The sequence below is a fragment of the Budorcas taxicolor genome, chromosome X (genome assembly GCF_023091745.1).
Source record: "Budorcas taxicolor isolate Tak-1 chromosome X, Takin1.1, whole genome shotgun sequence".
Classification (NCBI taxonomy): domain Eukaryota; kingdom Metazoa; phylum Chordata; class Mammalia; order Artiodactyla; family Bovidae; genus Budorcas; species Budorcas taxicolor.
In genome coordinates this window covers 78,625,924-78,633,084 of record NC_068935.1, presented here as the reverse complement: position 1 = coordinate 78,633,084, position 7,161 = coordinate 78,625,924, and positions in this window count along the sequence as shown.

The following is a 7,161-nucleotide window of genomic DNA, read 5'->3' as shown; positions in this document are numbered from 1 at the left end:
ATCTTGGTATTTAGTTTGTTGGATCAGATTGCATGAGATAATGTACATACAGTGCTTAACACTGTGCTTGAGGCATAGGAGATACTCAGATGTTATTATCAGTATACACAATAGTTCCTTGGTTATAACCAGGAAGGGATAGTCTAAAAATATAATGTAATACAGGGGTTTTTTTTTCAACAGCAATGTCTTCAATTTCTAATTCAATTCAATTTCAACTAACATTTCCAAGATACAGAAACATGAAATTTCAACCCAAATATAACATAGAAAGGCAATGAATCAGACAAGCTTCTCTGGTTTACTACTGATGGAGTTTATGGGCTGGTCATGTATTTCATAGACTTGCCTCTATGATTACCTGTTTATACCTTTTGTGCCTGAGCTCACTAACAATCCAGTGGAAGCAGTATCAAGCTTGTAGTTCTTTGTGGTGCTGTTTCTAAACAGCTTTACCAGCCATTTTGAAATCCTCCATTGGCCGAAAACTATACCTTCTACATACATGTCCTCAAGATCAAGAATCCATTAGCCCATGGAAGGGCTTCCCTGATAGCTCAGTTGGTAAAGAATCTGCCTGCAATGCAGGAGACCCCGGTTTGATTTCTGGGTTGGAAAGATCCCCTGGAGAAGGGAAAGGCTATCCATTCCAGTATTCTGGCCTGGAGAATTCCATGGACTGTATAGTTCATGGGGTCTCAAAGAGTTGGACACAACTGAGTGACTTTCACTTCACTTCAGCCCATGGAATCTCCAGCTACTTTAAATCTAGACAATGCATTTTCATATTTTTAAAGAAGGAAGGGACTTTTTTTCTCTCTTCTCCATCCTAGGTCAACACAACCTCACATCCTTGCTTCAGAGTTTCTGTAGTTATACATATTGTTTTAATCAGGAATAGTCTAAATCTTGTCTCTTACCAAATTGCCTTTTAATTTATCAAAGGCTTCCTGACATTCAGATGGCTCACTTTCATTATCAAGCCTTTCCTCAGCCAATAAATGAGTAAGGGATTTATTAGATGAAACTGGGTATGAACTTATGGAAATAACCAGTGCCAGCCCTCTTCTGCTTCTTCTTTGTATGGGTTGATCCATTTCCCAATCATCTCAGCTAGATCTTAAATCAGTAGGAATCTGCTATTGCAAACTCTCTAATTCAGAGACATCACCTCAAGCAATCGAAATGAACATTTGCTCACCTTCTTAGTATGCCCGGTTCCTGGAGTTAGCTAGAGAGTGGTCTCCAAACATCCCGGATGAATTTCCATATTTACATTAAAAATGGCTGTCTCATCACTGTATGCAATTGCAAGATCATTCATTCAAGACAACAAAGTATTGTCCAGCATTGAAATACACTTTCAATATCAGAGGGAAATAAAGTCCACTTTTAGTCACTACCAAAGCAGATCAAGTGAATACTGGCCTTATCCATTTTATGGATAAGGAAACTGAGGCACAGAGAGTTTAAATAACCTGTCCAAGAAACAATAGCAAAGTTGGTCTTGACCTTGTGCATCCTAGATTATTTGGTTGCAAGCAATAAAAAATCTAACTCAAAATCACTTAAACAATAAGGACATTTCAGTTCAGTTCAGTCGCTCAGTTGTGTCCCACTCTTTGCAACCCCATGAGGTTATAAATATCCTTATAAGCAGAACGCCAGGCTGCCCCATCCATCACCAGCTCCCAGAGCTTGCTCAAACTCATGTCCATTGAGTCAGTGATGCCATCCAACCATCTCATCCTCTGTCATCCCCTTCTCCTCCTGCCTTCAATCTTTCCCAGCATCAGGATCTTTTCTACTGAGTCAGTTCTTCGCATCAGGTGGCCAAAGTCTGGAGCTTCAGCTTCATTTTCAGTCCTTCCAATGAATATTCAGGGTTGATTTCCTTTAGGATTGACTGGTTTGATCTTGCTGTCCAAGGGACTCTCAAGAGTCTTCTCCCACACCATAGTTCAGAAGCATCAGTTCTTCAGTGCTCAGCTTTCTTTATGGTCCAACTCACATTCATACATGACTACTGGAAAAACCATAGCTTTGACCGTATGCACCTTTGTTGGCAAAGTAATATCCCTGCTTTTTAATATGCTGTCTAGGTTTGTCATAGCTTTTCTTCCAAGGAGCAAGCATCTTTTAATGTCATGGCTGCAGTCACCATCTGCAGTGTGTTTTTAGCCAAAGAAAATAAAGTGTCTCACTGTTTTCCTTGTTTCCCCACCTATTTGCCGTGAAGTGATGGGACCAGATGCCATGATCTTAGTTTTTTGAATGCTGAGTTTTAAACCAGTTTTTCACTCTCCTCTTTCACTTGTGGAAGCTTCCTGATAGGGATAAGGACATTTATAATCTTATAAAACAAGAAATCCAGATAAAGGCCAGGCTTGTTTCAGTCGTGTCTGACTCTTTGCCACCCTATGGACTGTAGCCTGCCAGAATCCTCTGTCCATGGGGTTCTCCAGGCAAGAATACTGAAGTGGGTTCCCATGCCCTCCTCCAGGGGTTCATCCCAGCCCAGGGATCAAATCTGCGTCTCTTATGTCTCCTGCATTGGCTGGCGGATTCTTTACATCAGCACCGCCTGGGAAGCCCATGGATTTCTACTTCTATAAGTTTTGTGAGTTTTTGCCTCATGTATTTTGAAGCTCTCTTGTTAAGTGCATACAAATTTAGAATTAATATATCTTCTTGAAAATTGATACCTTTATCTTTATGCAGTGTCCCTTTTTGTCTCTGAAAATATTCACTGCTCTGCACTCATCTTCGTCTGAAATTAATACAGTTAGTCCAGCTTTCTTTTTTGATCATATCTGCATGGCATATCTTTCTCCCATTTTGCTCATAATCTATTTCTTCATATTTAAAGTGAAGACAGCATAGTTGGATCTTTTTATTTTTTAATCTAATCTGACAGTCTCTGTCTTTTAACTGGTGGGTTTAGTTCATTCATATTTAACATGATTTTTGATATGTTTGCAATAAAATCTGTCATCTTGCTATTTCAATTGTCTTTACTTTTTCCTTTCTTCTCTTGGGTTAATTGACCATTTTAAAATGATTTTTATTGTAGTAAAATATATATTATAACATAATATATGTGATTTTAACAATTCAGTGGCATTAATTACATCCATCATATGTTTTCAAAACTTTTTCATCACCTAAAACAAAAGCTTTTTAACCATTAAGCAATACATTTTCATTTCTGCCTTCCCAAAGCCCCAGGTAATCACTAATCTACTTTCTGTCTATATGATTTTGCCAATTCTAGATATTTCAGATAAGTGGAATCAGAAAATACTTGTCTTTTGTGTCTGAATATTTTTCATTTAGCATAATGTTTTCAAATTTCATTCATGTTGCAGCATGTATCAGAACTTTATTCTTTTCCGGGTTGAATAATATTCCATTGCATTATATATCACATTGTGCTTGCCAATTAATCTGTTAGTGGACATTGGGTTGTTTCCACCTTTTAACTATTGTGAATAGGCATAAAAATATATATTTGATACATTTTTTTCCATTCTTTTAGGTGGTGGCTCAGATGGTAAAGGAATCTGCCTGCAATGCAGAATACCCGGGTTCAGTCCCTGGGTTGGGAAGATCCCCTGTAGAAGGAAATGGTAACCCACTCCAATATTCTTGCCTGGAGAATCCCATGGACAGAAGAACCTGGCGGGCTACAGTCCATGGGGTCGCAAAAAGTCAGACACAACTGAGTGACTAATACAGTAAGGTATGTCACTGGGTCATGTGGCAATGCTATATTTACCCTTTTAGAGGATCTACAAGACTGTTTTCCACAGAAACTACATCATTTCAAATTCCCACCAGCAATGTATGATGGTCCAATTTCTCCACATCCTTGCCAACACTTGTCATTTTCTGTTTTTTGTTTTTTTTTCCCCTCTGTTATAGCCATCCTGGTAGATGTGAGGTGGTATCTCATCGTGGTTTTGATTTGCGGAATCAGCGAACTAAAATGGACTGGAATGGGTGAATTTAACTCAGATGACCATTATATCTACTACTGCGGGCAGGAATCCCTCAGAAGAAATGGAGTAGCCATCGTGGTCAACAAAAGAGTCCGAAATGCAGTACTTGGATGCAATCTCAAAAATGACAGAATGATCTCTGTTTGTCTCCAAGGCAAACCATTCAATATCACAGTTATCCAAGTCTATGCCCCAACCAGTAACGCTGAAGAAGCTGAAGTTGAACGGTTTTATGAAGACCTACAAGACCTTTTAGAACTAACACCCAAAAAAGATGTCCTTTTCATTATAGGGGACTGGAATGCAAAAGTAGGAAGTCAAGAAACACCTGGAGTAACAGGCAAATTTGGCCTTGGAATGTGGAATGAAGCAGGGCAAAGACTAATAGAGTTTTGCCAGGAAAATGCACCGGTCATAGCAAACACCCTCTTCCAACAACACAAGAGAAGACTCTACACATGGACATCACCAGATGGTCAACGCCGAAATCAGATTGATTATATTCTTTGCAGCCAAAGATGGAGAAGCTCTATGCAGTCAACAAAAACAAGACCAGGAGCTGACTGTGGCTCAGATCATGAACTCCTTATTACCAAATTCAGATTCAAATTGAAGAAAGTAGGGAAAACCGCTAGACCATTCAGGTATGACCTAAATCAAATCCCTTATGATTATACAGTGGAAGTGAGAAATAGATTTAAGGGCCTAGATCTGATAGATAGAGTGCCTGATGAACTATGGAATGAAGTTTGTGACATTGTACAGGAGACAGGGATCAAGACCATCCCCATGGAAAAGAAATGCAAAAAAGCAACATGGCTGTCTGGGGAAGCCTTACAAATAGCTGTGAAAAGAAGAGAGGTGAAAAGCAAAAGAGAAAAGGAAAGATATAAGCATCTGAATGCAGAGTTCCAAAGACTAGCAAGAAGAGATAAGAAAGCCTTCTTCAGCGATCAATGCAAAGAAATAGAGGAAAACAGAAAGGGAAAGACTAGAGATCTCTTCAAGAAAATTAGAGATACCAAGGGAACATTTCATGCAAAGATGGGCTCGATAAAGGACAGAAATGGTACGGACCTAACAGAAGCAGAAGATATTAAGAAGAGGTGGCAAGAATACATGGAAGAACTGTACGAAAAAGATCGTCACGACCCAGATAATCATGATGATGTGATCACTAATCTAGAGCCAGACATCTTGGAATGTGAAGTCAAGTGGGCCTTAGAAAGCATCACTACGAACAAAGCTAGTGGAGGTGATGGAATTCCAGTGGAGCTGTTTCAAATCCTGAAAGATGATGCTGTGAAAGTGCTGCACTCAATATGCCAGCAAATTTGGAAAACTCAGCAGTGGCCACAGGACTGGAAAAGGTCAGTTTTCATTCCAATTCCAAAGAAAGGCAATGCCAAAGAATGCCCAAACTACTGCACAATTGCACTCTTCTCACACGCTAGTAAAGTAATGCTCAAAATTCTCCAAGCCAGGCTTCAGCAATACGTGAACCGTGAACTCCCTGATGTTCAAGCTGGTTTTAAAAAAGGCAGAGGAACCAGAGATCAAATTGCCAACATCCGCTGGATCATGGAAAAAGCAAGAGCTTTCCAGAAAAACATCTACTTCTACTTTATTGACTATGCCAAAGCCTTTGACTGTGTGGATCACAATAAACTGTGGAAAATTCTGAAAGAGACGGGAATACCAGACCACCTCACCTGCCTCTTGAGAAATCTGTATACAGGTCAGGAAGCAACAGTTAGAACTGGACATGGAACAACAGACTGGTTCCAAATAGGGAAAGGAGTACGTCAAGGCTGTATATTGTCACCCTGCTTATTTAACTTCTATGCAGAGTACATCATGAGAAACGCTGGACTGGAAGAAACACAAGCTGGAATCAAGATTGCCGGGAGAAATATCAATCACCTCAGATATGCAGATGACACCACCCTTATGGCAGAAATCGAAGAGGAACTAAAAAGCCTCTTGATGAAAGTGAAAGAGGAGAGTGAAAAAGTTGGCTTAAAGCTCAACATTCAGAAAACGAAGATCATGGCATCTGGTCCCATCACTTCATGGCAAATAGATGGGGAAACAGTGGAAACAGTGGCAGACTTTATTTTTGGGGGCTCCAAAATGACTGCAGATGGTGACTGCAGCCATGAAATAAAAAGACGCTTACTCCTTGGAAGGAAAGTTATGACCAACCTAGACAGCATATTAAAAAGCAGAGACATTACTTTGCTGACTAAGGTCCGTCTAGTGAATGCTATGGTTTTTCCTGTGGTCATGTATGGATGTGAGAGTTGGACCGTGAAGAAGGCTGAGCACCGAAGAATTGATGCTTTTGAACTGTGGTGTTGGAGAAGACTCTTGAGAGTCCCTTGGACTGCAAGGAGATCCAACCAGTCCATTTCTGAAGGAGATCAGCCCTGGGATTTCTTTGGAAGGAATGATGCTGAAGCTGAAACGCCAGTACTTTGGCCACCTCATGTGAAGAGCTGACTCACTGGAAAAGACTCTGATGCTGGGAGGGATTGGGGGCAGGAGGAGAAGGGGACGACAGAGAATGAGATGGCTGGATGGCATCACGGACTCACTGAATGTGAGTCTGAGTGAACTCCGGGAGATGGTGATGGACAGGGAGGCCTGGCGTGCTGCGATTCATGGGGTTGCAAAGAGCCGGACACGACTGAGCGACTGAACTGAACTAATGACTGATGATGTTGAACATCTTTTCATGTAATTACTAGCCATTTGTATGTCTTCTTTGTGGGTAATGTCTTTTTGAATGCTTTGCCTATTTCTAAGAGGATCTTTTTACTGTCGCATTGTAGGAGTTCTTTACATACTCTGTACATTAAACTCTTATCAGATATGAAATATCAGACATAAGATTTGCAAAAATTTTCTCCCATTCTATAGGTTATCTTTCTTCTTTTTTAATAATGTCATTTAATGCACAAAAAAGTTAATTTTGGTGAAGTCTAATTTATCTATTTTTTTGTTACCAGTGTTTTTTATGTTATGCCTAAGAATGCATTGCCAAATCTAAAGTCATGAAGATTGACTACTATGCTTTCTTCCAAGAAGTGTATGGCTTTAGAATTTATATTTATGTCTTAGATCCATTGTGAGTTAATTTTTGTATATGGTATGAAGT